Consider the following 16,619-nt stretch of genomic DNA (forward strand, 5'->3'; position numbering starts at 1 on the left):
AGGTTCCATCTCTTCCTTTTGGTAAGTTATTTAACCACTCCTGCCTTCATTTCATCTACTGAGTAATAATAAAAAAAAGTTGTTGTGAGAATTAAATTTGTGATACTGAGTGCCTGTCACAGAGTAAGCAGCTATTCTTTCTGTATTCCCAGACTTACAAACCTTGCTTAGTTATCTTGTTGGAGTTGAAAAAAAAGAATGAATGAATGAACGAATGAACAACGGGAATGGTCCGGTACAGGAGAGGGGAATCTAGACGTTGTACCTGGTAAATCCCTGGAGAGGTGATAAGCAGTGCAGATCCATGGGTCCTCCCCCAGAGACCCTTGGTTTCTTGACTCCGCCCTCTCCTGGCTCCCTCCTACCTCACTGCCTGCACCTTCTCAGGCTCTTGAGCAAAGGAGGCTTTGCTCAACCTCTTAATGTCAGAATATCTCAGCGATTTGTCCTGGGAACCTTTTCTTCTTTATCTGTACACTAGTTGACTTCATTGTGTTCTGTGGCTTTAAATACCATTCAGAGGATCCATGAAGTTGGATGGCGGAAAATACCCTATTTTCACTAATCTCTAACTGAAATCGAATATTTCATTCATGAATGAAGGGGTTTGAGTACAACAGTACTGCAGTAACTGTGGCTTTGTCACCAATAGAAGTCAGAAGCATTTTCATATTACATTAACATTTTTCCAGATAGCTAAAGATATCAATTCCTTTTTTATTTATTTTTTTAACTTTTTTTTTTTTTTTTGGCTGCGTTGGGTCTTCACTCCTGTGAACGTGCTTTCTCTAGTTGTGGCGAGCAGGGGCTACTCTTTGTTGCAGTGTGTGGGCTTCTCATTGTAGTGGCTTCTCTTGTTGCAGAGTTCGGGCTCTAGGCATGTGGGCTTCAATAGTTGCAGCACACGGGCTCAGTAGTTGTGGCGCACAGGCTTAATTGCTCTGAGGCATGTGGGATCTTCCCGGACCAGGGACTGAACCCATGTCCCCTGCATTGGCAGGCAGATTCTTAGCCACTGTGTCATCAGGGAAGTCCCACTGTACTCTGCTTTCACTCATATTCAGAACGGCATCTGAAATTCTCTAGTCAATAAGCTTTAGCAACACAAAAAATAGTAATAAGCCCAATCTCCCCTGGAAAAAGCCAAATGGATTCTTACAATTAAAGAAAGGGACATAATAGGATTGAAATGGCTAGGATGAGCCCCTTCAGCAAATTTTCAAACGAGAAATTTCCCTTAGTAATTACTAGGGATTAATTTTTTTTTTTTCCCAGAGCTGAAAATTTAGATGCTCCTATTCTCTCTCCTTTTCAGGTCTACCCTAGGACCTAGGGTGGGACAGATCAGGGTGGGGCAGAGGGGAAGACAAAACAGATCCTTTAAAATGAGTTTATCCACACTCAGCCAGCAGGATTCCCAAGGCATTCTCCTAGGTGAGCTGGGGAGTGTCTGGCTGGCCCTCCATCAGACACTCCAGGGAAGAGGCACCGGAGACCATCTGCGGTTCCCATGGTAGGTACAGAGAACAGAATTTCCCTTCCTAAAATGCTTTTATTTGTGTAACTCAACAAGTGTCCAATGGTTAGTATTTTGAATTAGCCTTGTGACCCTATTTGAAGGTTTATTCTTTTTTTTTTTTCTGTCTGCAGCGCCCAGTATTCAGGATCTTATTTTCTGCAGCTCCAGAGATCAAACCCGTGCCCCCTGCAGTGGAGGCACGGAGTCCTAAACACTGGACAGCCAGGGAATTCCTTGCAGGTTTATTCTTAAAGGTCAGTCTTGTTTGGAATTAATTGTTAACAATCAGCTCATTTGACAAGTGTTTCTTGAGGAGAAGGAAACTAACATTTACTGAGTGTCTACTCTGTTCCAGGCACTGTGTTGAGGGTTTTAAATTGTTTCATCCATTTAATCCTCATACTGATATGTCAGAGCTCTTGGGATTAACCTTGGACAATTTCATCCTGTTCACTCTATATGTCTATACATAGTCAACTCACACTTCTATCTCCAGCTTGCCTTCTGAGGGCCACTATCTGAACTCACTCAAACTTCCTTCCCCACTTCTCCACATCCACATACTCAGAGGCCCCATGAAATATCCCAGATATTTCCAAGACTCTCCTGCCCATCCCACCCCCACCCAAACCATTAAACTCTGGGATCGTCTACCCCAGGAAATGACAGTGAAATCATCTTTTTTCAAATTGCCACTACCCATAAGTACCCATACCTTCTCCTTTACTGAAAACCTCCCAGTGGCTCTTAGAATAGAATGCATATGCCTAAAGGAAACACCTCTAAGACTGCTGCTTCGTTTTCTGCCACTCTAGCCTCAAAGACCTTGCAGTTTTAGATTCCTTCCCAATCCAGGCACTTCATCTCCTCCATCCCAACAGAGATTTAACATGAGATTAGTTTTTACATTTTTTGCAATTTAATACTTTAAAATGAGGCATTTTTTATTTATTCCTATACTCTAATGCATGTCATAACTTTCAGCTTATTCCCAAAGATACTTTAATTCGCGTACCCTGGTTTGAAACTTGATGAATATTCATATACCTGCTTCCTCCCAAACACACCCACAAATGGGATAATAGTACAAATATTGTTCTACAATTCATGTTTTTTAACATAATCTGCAGAATCCTCTTATGTCGGTTCTTACAGGCGTGCCTTACTCTAACTTCTATTTATTCTCTCATGGCATGAATGTACCATAACTCAGCATTTCCCCTATAAAGCTGTTCCAATGTTTTTCTTCTATTAAGCCACCATGAATATCTTTGACCGTATGTCCCTGAGCATTTGTGTATTTCTGTAAGATAGATTCTTACAAGCGGAAATGTTGGATCATATGAAATATGCATTTTTAAATGTTTATCTGTTCTATCTAAGCTGCCCCAAACCAAAGTCTAGAGTTGGAAGAAGTATTAGAGGGCATGTAGTCCATCCTGCTTTGTAACAGGGGAAGAATCGTGGAACAAAAAAGGTGACAAACGGAGATCATAGCAGGGTTAGGATGAGAGCACAGGGCTAGAGATACTGATTTGGAAAGTGTCCCAAGGGCGGGGAGGGTGGTGCTGGGAATCTATAGCAAAAGATCCAGAGAAGAAGCCACCCCCGCCCCAGGGCTGGGAGGGGACAGGAGCACTTGGAATGAAGAGAATCAGGCTAGACAGAGTGTCGAGGAAAAGAGGGGCGTCATTAGCAGAGCTGGGGCCAGAGACGTTAAGGAGAACGATCACGTCGCGCGGGCCACGCCCACTCTGGACCACACCCACAGGCTCAGGCTCACCTAGAGTCCCTAACTGGTTCACTTGCTTGTGTCTAGTGCCTGCTAGGCACCTTGCTTATTCAAAGGCATGATGAATGATCTCTCTATAAGAATTAATAGAAAATGTCTTCTTTCTGGCTCATTATTTTGCACATTCACTCAAAAAACTCACCACGTTCTTAACAGCAAGAGGCAGTCCCACCTCCCACTGATGGAGAACTTACGGAGTTCTCTGCCTACTGCTAGAACCTAAGGAGAAACATTTGAAAAGACACAGCCTTTGTGTCTAAGGATTTCAGAGACTGGCAGAGGAAAGAAGGAAAGTAGATAATCACTACAAAACGTGTTTAGCTCTGGGTACAATACCACTTGGCTAATCTTGTTTAATCCTCACAGCCACAAATAAACCTCAACAGATAACAGAGGAATCAATGATACAAATGAAATTAAGTGGAGTGAACTCCACATGTAAGTTTTAAAATTCTCTATATAGCCCCTTCACTCCTTTTTAGCACAGAATGGTTTGTTTGCCCAGATCTCTGTGTCTAAACTTTCTGTTGTTCCTTCCATTGACCTTGCTTTTGTTTTCTGTGCATGCAGCAAGTATGCTGCCTTATGCAAATCATTTAAGGATGCAGAAACTCAATGCAGTATCAAATGAAAATGCAGTATAAGAGGGGTGTGAAAGGTGAAGGTGTGTACCTAGGTAGGTGTAACTGGGTGGTAGGTGGATCCCAGGAGCCTCGTCCATGTCACCTGGGGAAGCCAGGAAGGCATCACAAAGGAGGAGGCTCTTGAGGGGAGAGGCTTGAAGGGTGGAGTGAGCTTTGCCTGGTGGATTGCAAGTGGAAATGAATGGGGAGGTGAGGGTGTGGGGGTGATGTTCTATGCACAGAAATCACATGTGCAAAGCACTGTGGACAAGTTTAGCATGATCTCAAGGGATCTTTAGCATGGCCTCAAGGAGTTCAGCACGGTTGATCACATTGTTGCTGGGGGATGAAAGACAATGCCATCTGATGGGCGAGGACCAAGACTTTACCTACCTGGCTTTGGTGTTTTTTTTCTGTGGGCAATGGGGAGCCATTGAAGACTATTGAGCAGGGGAGTGACATGATGAAATGTCCACATGTGAAATACTTCTTGAGCAGTCATGTGAAGATAAACTAGAATGAGAACTAGAGGCAAGAAGTTGGCAAGAAAACTATGGCTATGGTTTAAGTGAGAGGAAGTGAGTATCTGAACTGGGCAGGTGACTGAGTGTAAGACGTGAGAATAAATTAACAACCTAAACTCTCCTCCAAGGTTCTGACACAGGAAGCAGGGTGAATGGCAATGCCACGTGCGGATGAAAGAAGACAGGAATGGGAACTTGTTTGGGGGGTTGATGTCAGGGTTGGTCACACTGAGTTGGAATCGCCTGTGAAATAGCCAAGTGGAGATGTTTCCAAATAAGGGTGTGGAGCATCTACCTTGTGCAAACTTGGACTTCATTTGAGTCTTTTCCTCATATCCTCCTACTCTCTCTCCACTCGTTCTTACGGGGTCATGGATCTTTAAGAATGATGATGAAAGCTCAATATGCTTTCTCCAGAAAAGCACATGTGCATAAGAAAAATCCTCTTGTGTTTCTCCTTGGCTCTCACACTAGTACTACACTCATAACACTTCTGACGCCAGATGTCAGATACCAGCTGTGTGTCCTACAATTTAAGTCAATTCTGACACAATCTACCTGGAGACAGCATCCAATCCCACAGGTTAAGGGCTCAGTCCCACAAGGCCTCCCCCATCCTATTTCAGATGTCAATCACAAGTCCAGGTTGTCACCTGTGCTTCTGACCATCACAGGTTCCCATGGCGTTTTCATCAGGTTGGATTAATTTGAAAATCCCAAGACTCTCCATGGCTTGGTCTTTCTGGTGACCAGCCTCCAGCCAGGAGCCATCCAGGAGCCTACCCAGAGTTGCCTCAGTAGCACAAAAGATGCTCTTAGTGCTTAGGAATTTACAAGAGCTTCAGGAGCTCTGTGCCAAGAAAGGGGAAGGAAGACCAACTACATGTATCTTATTATAAATCACGAAATCACAGTATGCGTACAGAATGCTTGGATGCCTTCAGGAGATTCCATTCATAGACCTTATCTGAGAAACTGTAAATCACACCCCTGCAATAGAGTAGGAGGAAGCTCTAGGGACAGGACCACCCCACAAGTGGCGGAGGATGGCGAATGACAAAGGCAGCTAAGAGAGAGTGACCGAGGGAGGAGGAGCACCAGGAAAGAGCAGCGGAAGTGCAGGGTGACTGCAACCAAGGAGGGCCAGGATTCAGCACCAGAGTAAGGACTGCCCAGGGTTTATGGATTTGCAGCGAGAAGGAGTCGCTGGTGACCGTGGGTGAGGATGCTGTAGTGTGATCAGGCACAAGATGCAGAGAAGTGACCTGCAGAGGAAGTGGATTTAGTGAGTGTAGCCCCTCCTCTCATTAAGGGTCTGTTCAGATCTGAGGTCATTATCCACAGATTGGCATTGAGTGCCCTGCACACCTGAAATGCTTCCAGCAGTGGCAAATAACCAATAACCAATATTGATCTAGACAGTTCAAATCTCTTGAGAAACGAAACTCAGGTTTAAGAATAGAACACTTTGAAGAGTGAGGAGATCTGAGACGGCAGTGAGTGGAGAAGAAAAATAAAATGTGAGAAGAGACGTGAGTTACAAAGAGAATTATGAGTTGGTCTACGTGGATGAAGGATGGAGGGAGTGAAAAGTGCCCACCCAACTGGGAATGTATCTTGAGACCGTATGATCAATGGATCAGTTTATTACAGGGTAACTTATTCCCAGGGTGGGATAGGGCAGACAATGATCCGGAAGCATTCACAGATGCACTCCACACCCCCAAGGGGCCATTGGGACAATTTTACAGTTAACCCTGGGTATGGGGGTACGTGCTTGGAAACAGGATGTGCATTCCTGAGTCAAGATGACTGAATGGGTAACTAGTCTCATGGGTGCCAGGAATACGTCTGCGAAGGTCTTCATCATTGTTTGAGGACTAATAGAGCATAGAAGCCACCTGGTCCTGATGATTAGTAAACAATATCTATTATCTACAAAGTCATTGACAACAGAGAAGTGATTTACTGCACAGTACGGTCATGGGTAGGGTCAGCAGAAAGACAGGAAGAACTGCATGGGCCCAAGATGGCATCAGTTATGCTAACAGCCATACATGAGTTCACAAATGTTTTTCCTTTACAGACTAAAGTTTGAGTTATTTTTCTATTTGACATGCGAAGTCAGCAATTAATAAACTTGTTGGGAAAAGTCATTTCACTTAGAGGCAATACACAAATAAGATATTTTCTCTCAGCACAGATAGCAGAAAGGTGTTTGGTTTATAAACTAATTAAAAGAGAAAAAAATTATTACTCAACTTTAAAAATATACATGCATTGAAATAACCCACATCTGTAGCAAGGCCAAGCCACCACACATGTAGGTTATAACTGGAAAGTGGATGAAAAGAGCAGCAGGAAACAATTTTTTTTTAAAGGAAAAAAACCTTATTGTATAGAAGGATGTGAAAACAGCCTTGTGCCTTGCTTCTTGGAATTAATGCTTCCTGTATATGAATTACTAATTCTTCCTGGAACGACATGGAAGGGCCCTTTTTTTCTAGATGTCACTGAATGGACTCAAGCAAATGCCCTGAGCGTCCATACATCAGAGCTTCTCTCCACTTCTCACTCGTGATCTGGGTCTCCATTTTTTTTTTCTTTTCTAAAGATTTATTATTTATTTATTTATTTATTTTTGGCTGCATTGGGTCTTTGTTGCTGCACATGGGCTTTCTCTAGTTGTGGCGAGTGGGGGCTACTCTTCACTGTGGTGCATAGGCTTCTCGTTGTGGTGGCTTCTCTTGCTGCAGAGCTCAGGCTCTAGGCGCACAGGCTCAGTAGCTGCAGCACGCGGGCTTGGTAGTTGTGGCTCACAGGCTTAGTTGTTCTGTGGCATATGGGATCTTCCCGGACCAGGGATCCAACCCATTTCCCCTGCATTGGCAGGCAGATTCTTAACCACTGTGCCGCCAAGGATGTCCCAGTCTGAGTCCCCTGATGCACTCCACACATCAGGTCCACTTCACGGAAATTTTTTTTTTTAAGAGTTATTTTATTATTTATTTGTTTATTTTTGGCTGCATTGGGTCTTCACTGCTGTGCACAGGCTTTCTCTAGTTGTAGTGAGCGGTGGCTACTCTCTGTTGCAGTGCGAGGGTTTCTCATTGCGGTGGCTTCCCTTGTTGCACAGCATGGCCTCTAGGTGTGCAGGCTTCAGTAGTTGCAGCACATGGGCTCAACAGTTGTGGCTCGCAGGCTCTAGAGTGCAGGCTCAGTAGTTGTGGCGCATGAGCTTAGTTGCTCTGTGGCATGTGGTATCCTCCTGGACCAGGGATCGAACCTGTGTCCCCTGCATTGGCAGGCGGATTCTTAACCACTGCGCCACCAGGGAAGCCCCTCGTGGAAGTCTTGAGGCCTTAGCAGAACTTCTTTGATCAAGATTGCAAAATTTCTCTGCATTTAGAAAATCCTATGCATCTTTTTGTTGATTAATTTACAATTATTTATAACTATATTCTCAGCTATAAGAACAGTAACAGCTCATGCTTTGATAGTTTTATGTGCCAAACATTGGTCGAAATGCTTTCCACGTCAACTGACTCAATCTTTACAACATGTGAATAAAGAGAGGTTGGCTGAATCATTGCCCAGAATCACACAGCTAATAAGTGACAGAGCTGGAAATGAGTCCAGGTAATGTGTTCTTAACCACCACCACCTCATTCTAATCTATATACTCACCGCACAGAAAGCTCAAGAGTAAAGTAATAAACAACCACGTTCACACCAGCCAGAATTGACAACTAAGTTTCAATTCAATTTGCTTGAGGATGTTTCCTTGTTAAAGAATCCAAACAGTGCACACAAACAACTCTGTTGTCAAGGGCCCCCTGGACCACTGACCTAGGCTTCCTTCTCTCGCTCGGAAGAGGAAGTCAGTGTCACAAATTTAATTCCTATTTTTCCAATCTGATCTGTAGTAACGCCACAGGTACCTTCCGGTAAACCAGTGCCCTGGATTATTACCTGATTGCTACCTATCTCCTGTTTAAGGAACTCTAGACTGTAAAACCTCCCCATCAAAAAATCCTGCACTTGTTTACTTTGGTTTGAATTACCATTCTCCAACCAGGGACTGAGATAAAGCCTACATGGAACTACAGGAACTGATAAGGCTCCATCTGGAAAAGTTTTAATGCTGAGGCCGGGTTGTGTGCAGAATATTCAGATGGGACAGGGGAGAAAGAAGCAAAGAGTGTCTTTACAGAAATGTAAAGAGCTGGCCTTCTGTCTCCGCTCCCGAGGCAAGAGCTCAAGGTAAAATTCTTGGCTTGGTCTCTGGGTCCTTCTCTTGCATTCCAAGTCCCATAGAGCAACATGTAGATCTTTATTTTGTTCACGGATGACTCCCAAGTGTCTAAAATAGTGCCTGGTTCACGACAGCTCTCAGTAAATATTTGTTTGGGAGCTGAAGATGCCAAAAGCAGAAGGGAAACAGTGGGGAAAAAAGTCCTCAAGCCAAACAGCCTAGACTGGGTCTTCTGGCTCCAGCGGGTTCTAGCTGTGTGACCCAGGGCACAGTGTTTAACTTCTGAGGCTCGTGTGCTTTTATGGGTCTGGGCAGGGAAGGTGGTCCATCATGGTTCACTGTGGGGGGACAAAGCCTTTTACTGGGCAGTTCTGCCTGGGGCACCCCTTGCCCTGTCTGTGCTGTCTGCCAAGGCTGTGCTAAGTCTCCACTCCCTGATCTCCTCCTCACCCCGTTCTGGAGGCCCAGGACCTCAGCACTGACAGGCTCCTCTGTGATCAGCTGCCCTCATTTAGGAGGAACAAAGACAGGCAGTGTTTGGAATCTGAATTCCTACTCACTTCCTGTGACTACACAGCACAGGGAGAGTTACAGGGAAACCCCAACCTGCAACAGAGTGACACACATTGCACGTACTTACAAAGCTCTTACTCAGCTTTGACGTTTCCCTGACTCAAAACAGTCTTGGGTGGAGACAAGCGAATATAGCCATTTTACAGGAGCAGAGCCCCATATTTTCCAAAAACAATCAATATCCAAGCTGATAACTTTGCAAGGATTTTTGAACAATTAAATCAATATTTGCCAAACACTGAGTATGTGTGAGGAGGCACTGTTGTAGGTGCGGGGGACGCATCAGTGAACAAAACAAAGGTCTCTGCTGTCGCGGAGCTTATGGTCTAACAGGCAAGCGGGCAGTCAGTGTAGTCAGTAAGTCCACTGTATTGTTTTACAAGGGGACGGCGCTATGGAATTTTTATTCTGAAATATGAATTATGATCATAACAAATTTAAAGGAACAAATTTAGTGAATCAGTATTTGTTCACTAAATCCTGGAAGGAGTAGAATCAGGGAAGCCCTCAGTTTTATTTTGGACAATGTTAAGAAAAATAAGACCAGTGTCCTGCCCACTGACTGGGGAAAACCTCACATTTTATCTTACATGCGTTGCATCCCAGGTTTTAGAACAGTCTTTCCTAATATGGCACACATTTGAGGTCCCCTCTGCCGTGCCCACCTCTCTTCCAGGCTCATGGTGAGGAAACTGAAGGTCAGAGGCCTTGAGTGACTGATTCACTCAGGTTCTGCATGTGGGTAAACAATGGGAGAGTCTGGAACCTGGGTCCCAACACCTTGATAGGTTCTCAAACTTACCCTGCTGGAAGTCTAGAATCTCTGGAGCTGGCCTGGGATGAGGGCAGGAGAGGGGAGATTATATACAGACATATACAGCTATTACGGCTGTAGTATTTACTACAACAACAATAGCTAATTTATTGAGTCTTGAAAGTGCCAGTCCCTGGTTCAACAACTTCCCAAATATTCTTACTAGGTCCTCACAAAACCCTAAGAGGTCTAGGAAACTGAGGATCTGAGAGATTGCATACCCTGCTCAAGAGCCCAGCCTTGAAGAAGGGAAATATGGGTTAGAACAGAGCTCTTGAGAAAAAAGACACCAAGACATCCACATGCAAATACAGAAGTGATGTGTACTTCACATTGTCCCACATCAGACACTCATAATATCTGGTGGACCCACTTAAAACAAATTGCCATTTGGGTTGGAATTGGCCTGATCTCTTTATTCTGCTGTTTCACTGTCCCCCCATGCCAGCATGTCACCTGTGTGCTGTGACCTTGGCTCCAAACAATATTCAGCACCCAACCAACTGTCTGCTCATAGTTATTTAAGACCAACTGATCATCTATGCTCAAGAGGTCTCCAAATCATGCTTTTCGAATCCTGTCATTCCTTTTATATTTGCTGCTGGCATTGTATAAAGCATAGCTTCTCATTAACTGGAGCTATTTGGTTACCTTGAAATGCAATTCCTACTGGATGATGTAAATGCTTACTTTTCTCCTTAACTTTCACAGTAAGGAATTAACCTGCTTAAGTGGTAATAAATATGAGGGGATTTTTCTAGAGTTTCCTTTCTTTCTTTTTATTTTTTTAGTTTCCTTTTTTAAGAATAGTTATGGACTCATGAATTTTCATAGACTTGTTGTGTTTCCACTCTAAACATTGTTCTTTTTGATGCTAAAATCATCTTGACTTTGACTACTTTCAAAGTCCTTTCCAGATCACTTTTTTTTTTTTTCCAGTTAATAAAATATACCACATTTACTGGTGAGACAACTTTGGGTTTTTTTGTTTGTTTGTTTGTTTTTTTATTATTTTTTGGGGGGGTACACCAAGTTCAATCATCTGTTTTTATATACATATCCCCGTATAACTTTGTTTTTTGTTTTTTGTTTTTTGTTTTTTTATTGGAGTATGGTTGATTTATAAAGTTGTGTTAGTTTCGTGTACAGCTAAATGAATCAGTTATACATACACATATAGCCACTCTTTTTTTTTTTTTTAGATTCTGCTCCCGTATAGGTCATTACAGAGTACTGAGCAGAGTTCCCTGTGCTATACAGCAGGTTCTTATTAGTTATCTATTTTATATACAGTAGTGTGCATATGTCAATCCCAATCTCCCAATTTATCCCTCCCCCCATCCCCTGCTAACCATAAGTTTGTTTTCTACACCCATTATTCTACTTTTGTTTTATAAATAAGTTCATTTGTATCCATTTTTTAGATTCCACGTATAAGTGATGTCACATATTTGTCTTTCTGTGTCTGACTTCACTCAGTTTGACAATCTCTAGGTCCATCCATGTTGCTGCAAATGAAATTATTTCGTTCTTTTTTATGGCTGAGTAACATTCCATTGTATATGTACCACCTCTTCTTTATCCATTCCTCTGTTGATGGACATTTAGGTTGCTTCCATGTCCTGGCTATTGTAAATAGTGCTGCAGTGAACATTGGAGTGCATGTGTCTTTTTGAATTATGGTGTTCTCTGGATATATGCCCAGAAGTGGGATTGCTGGATCATATGTTAGCTCTATTTTTAGTTTTTTAAGTAACCGCCATACTGTTCTCCATAGTGGCTGTACCAATTTACATTCCCACCAATGGTGTAGGAGCGTTCCCTTTTATCCACACCCTCTCCAGCATTTATCGTTTGCAGATTTTTTGATGATGGCCATTCTGACCTGTGTGAGGTGATACCTCATTATAGTTTTGATTTGCATTTCTCTAATAATTAGTGATGCTGAGCATCTTTTTATGAGCTTTTTGGCCATCCATATATCTTCTTTGGAGAAATGTCTGTTTAGATCTTCTGCCCATTTTTTGATTGGGTTATTTGGTTTTTTCGATATTGAGTTGCATGAGCTGTTTGTATATTTTGGAGAGTAATTGCTTGTCGATTGCTTCATTTGCAAATATTTTCTCCCATTCTGAGGGTTGTCTTTTTGTTTTGTTTATGGTTTCCTTTGCTGTGCAAAAGCTTTTAAGTTTAATTAGATCCCATTTGTTTATTTTTGTTTCTATTTTCATTACTCTGAGGTAGATCAAAAAAGATCTTGCTGTGATTTATGTCAAAGAGTGTTCTGCCTATGTTTTCCTCTAAGAATTTTATAGTGTGAGGACTTACATTTAGGTCTTTAATCCATTTTGAATTGACTTCTGTGTATGCTGTTCGGGGGTGTTCTAATTTCATTCTTTTGCATGTAGCTGTCCATTTTCCCAGAAGCACTTATTGAAGAGACTGTTTTCTCCATTGTATATTCTTGCCTCCTTTGTCATAAATTAGGTGACCATAAGTTCATGAGTCACATCACTCTTTTAGATACACCTTCAGGTTTAAAAATGTTCTTGTTTCTAGCAGAAGTCATAGGTGAACCTATCTGGTTCCTTTCAGGAGGATGGTACTTAGATGCTGCAACCCAGGCCTTCAGAGCTGTGCTCTCTGTGCTGCTTCCAGGTGAGGCCCTGTGCCAGCACAGGGGATTCTGCAGTGCACAAGACAGTCAGTGAGCTCAGCTAGAGGAGGGCTGGCAGGCGGATTGAGTGGTCCCGGGCAGCTCCACTAAGAAGCTGGGAGCCGAATAATGAGAACGAACCAGTCCAGGGGCTGGTTCACTCCAAGTTCAAGCGGAAATGCTCCAAGGCCAGAACAGAGTCCTCAGGTCCTGGAAGAATTGTGAGCAAGGAAGAAAGTAGAACAAAATAAGGCAAGGCCCAGGCATTCTGCCCATTTCCTCCTCTAACAGAACAATGACAAACGATATCTCAGTACCTGCAATTCTCACTAGAGGACACTGAGAATAGGATTTCTTTTTTTGCTTTTAGTGATTAAAATTTGTATCGCGTGCATGAGTGGAAATTGCCCAGAATGATTGGTTTTGATAAGTATTAAATCATGCTAATGAATTGCTAACAAAGCAAATGATAAGTAAGAAACTAAAGTTAACAGAAAAACTCAGAAACTAAGTTTTTCTGACTTATTTTACATAGTTGTGTGTGTGATTATGATTGTTACATTGCATATGTAGGACATGGTCCTTTCCTGCTCAGATTATTTACAGCACAGTAGATTGAAGAGAATTAAATACCAATATTTCCCAGTGTTCCCAAATAATACTGCAACTTCCTGATGTTTTATCAATGGGTGTAAGAGCCCCGACACCAACTCAAGCTTCTGCCAATGCATGAAATAACTGGAGAGTGATGGGTGAAGCTGAAAATGTGAGCTCAAGATGTGATTTAAACATTTACTTTTAGACTTAGAGCAGCTTTTAAGGACAACTTACAACTTTGGGGGAACATCCTTAAGTTTTTTTAATTCAATGTCACTGACAATTACTTGGCATCTCTATAATTCTGTCCTATAACTTGACCTAGTAACAACAAATCCTACTGTTTTAGGGACCAAAGTCCTTAACCTTTTTAGGTAGCAGAATCTTTGTTGTTGTTGTTAACAAATCCATCCCAGCATAAGTAATAAAATATGTATGGATAATATATAGTTTCAGAGATGTAAAAAATATAAATTAGGGTTTCTGGCGAATTCCATGGCAGTCCAGTGGTTAGGACTCCAGGCTTTCACTGCTGGGGGTGCAGGTTCAAACCCTGGTCAAAGAACTAAGATCTTGCAAGTCGTGCAGCACAGAGAAAGAAAGAAGAAGGAGGGAGGGAGGAAAGAAAGAAAGAAAGGAAAGGAAGGAAGGAAGGAAGGAAGGAAGGAAGGAAGGAAGGGAAGGAAAGAAAGAAAGAAGAAAAAAAAGAGGGAAGGAAGGAAGAAAGGAAGAAGGAGGAAGGAGGAAGGAAGGAATAAATTAGAGTTTCTGGGCCAGTGAGTGGCCAGGCCAGGGGGTGCTGGGTGTTCTGGTGATGCCTGGCTCTGTCTGCTGGCCCCAGTCCAACAGCTCTACTTCCTCAAAGGAGGATATGATACCTTCTGATTGGAATATCCTGAGTGTTGCATGGACATAAAACTCATTTCACAAGAGAAGGTTGAAACTAAGAAGGCCCTCATTAGAAAGAGTGGGAAACCAGTTCTCACATCAGCTACAGGCTGCCTTCTAGGCAGGGCAGCCCTGTTGCAATCCTTCTGTTCCTCAATCTTAGAAGTGCCTACCGTGCACCCAAGTGTGTGGTCCTCACCAACCTGCACATCACAGTCCTGCTGAATGTCTCCTGCAGACCTCTGAGGCCCGCCCAGCCCACCTACACTACAAAGGGGTCCCTGCAGAAAACAGTCATGAGACTGACATTAGCTCCCACTTTCAAGAAGCAATAGGCTTGGGACTTCCTAGGTGGCACAGTGGTTAAGAATCCACCTGCCAATGCAGGGGACATGGGTTCAACCCCTAGTCCGAGAGGATCCCACATGCCGCGGAGCAACTACTGAAGCCCGCGTGCCTATACCCTGTGCTCCACGACGAGAGAAGCCACTGCAATGAGAAGCCCATGCACCACAAGGAAGAGTAGCCCCCACTCACCACAACTAGAGAAAACCCGTGTGCATCAATGAAGACCCAACACAGCCAATAAATAAATTAATGATAAAAAAAAAAGAAGAAGAAGAATCAGTAGGCTTCACGGAGTGTGAGGGAAAGGAAGGCAAGGTCCTGGTCTGCTGTGAGGCTGGAGTCTTCCCTTTGCCCACATCTGCATGGTTTACCTCACAGAGAACAGGCAGTTCTGCCTGAAGGAGGCCTTTGATCACATCAAACAGAGGAGGAGTGCGCTCACCCGACTTTGGCCTCCCGGGCCAGCTCCTGAACCATGGCTCTGAGATTCTGCCTTGCACGCCCACCCCCAGGCTCCCTCCTGCCTCGGGAGGCGGCCGGCTCTTCATTCACGGACCGCTTGCCGTCATTGAGCCCTAACATGTAGCGTAACTGCCCATGCCTCAGCTCGGTGCTGGCGTGGGTGCCCACCCGTCACAGGGTCTCAGGGCTCAGCGGGAGCCCGTGGCCACAGCAATATCCTGCTTGGTCTGGGCTGGGGGGGCCACCGCAGCCAAGAACAACTGTGGTTTTGTTTTGTAAACTCGCGGACATTTCATGCCCGTGCAATGCTGAAGACCTCCGTCTGTCACAGTGCCCTAGTGGGATAGTGAGTGGTCACCAGGCTTGTAAAAGAACGTCATCGACCTACAGGATAGGTTCTCAGGACCGAAGGTAGGCCAAGCCATTAGGAGAGCACAGCGTGTGTGACTCGTGTGCCTTCAGACCTCCTGCCCTCAGGACCACCCAGTCCTTGAACCTCAAAGTTCGCCTTTTCACTTCAAGCATAAGACAGTAAATATCTGCAGAATGGAGGGTTGGGGGTGGGGGGGAGCAGTTGTTACACTAGGAGGAAAGGCAGCTATGAACCCAAATCCATTTGCAAAAAAGCACAATTTCCACCTTAACTTGGGAAATCTCAGCGTCTGTGATGCTTCAGGACATAATCTGTCACCATCTGGTCAGGAAAGTAACACAGGGCTTTTTCCAACACGATATATGTGTTGATTTGAACCCTCCCTCAAATGTTGTTGAGACCCTCTCGTGGGTCCAACGGAGATGATTGGTTGAAGCAGCAAGACGTCAGCTCTTCTGAGTTTCCTTTTCACTGTGAGTTCTTTCTGGGACTTTGGACTTTGGCATGATTCTTGTCATTCTTGAACCTCTCTGGCTGTGTCTCTCCTCAAAGCAGCTCTTGGGTCATCTGAAGTCAAGCTTCAGACTATAGACCAAAAATCACCCTTTGAAGTGGTAGCTGGAGATGCCAGCAGGAAAAGGGTATCTACTGTGTATTCTGGGTCAGTATCATTTCCCCAGCTTGCTGTCCTCATACGTGCCTGTCTCATCTCTTGCGATACTTGTTTTCTTCCCTGCCCCCTGGGAGTAGTCTTCAAGCTACTGACTTCTGAGGTTCACAGATTTCACAATTTGATACTATTTTTTCTTTCTATAAGCTACTTCTCCAGGAGAAAAGGCAATTTCTTAAAATCCATACAGATGTGGAGAAAAGCAGCATGTTATCGGTTGTTGTTACAGTGAAAAATAAAACGTAAAAAGGAAGATATATATAAATTAACAATTTCCCTGCACACATACATAACCGACAAGGAGGTTAAGTTTATAATTTGCATATATGAATAAAACATCTTTTTGTATCTTTTAATTGTGATATAATTTCAAACTTATAGAAAAGTTTCAAGAATAACAAAAGCCCCATTCTTTAATCAGGTTCACCATTAACATAATGCCTCATTTGCTTTATTTATTCTCTCTCATACTCTCACACATGCTGCTTTCTTTCTGAACCATTTGGGAATAAACTACAGACATCA

At 43.5% G+C, this 16,619-nt stretch overlaps 1 pseudogene; it reads left to right on the forward strand.

Moving 5' to 3' along the window:
* Window positions 1-6,145: 6,145 nt before the first annotated feature.
* Window positions 6,146-15,175, forward strand: LOC130844373 (dual specificity protein phosphatase 5-like; annotated as a pseudogene).
* The last annotated feature ends 1,444 nt before the right edge of the window (window positions 15,176-16,619 follow it).

The sequence above is a fragment of the Hippopotamus amphibius genome, chromosome 2 (genome assembly GCF_030028045.1).
Source record: "Hippopotamus amphibius kiboko isolate mHipAmp2 chromosome 2, mHipAmp2.hap2, whole genome shotgun sequence".
Lineage (NCBI taxonomy): Eukaryota > Metazoa > Chordata > Mammalia > Artiodactyla > Hippopotamidae > Hippopotamus > Hippopotamus amphibius.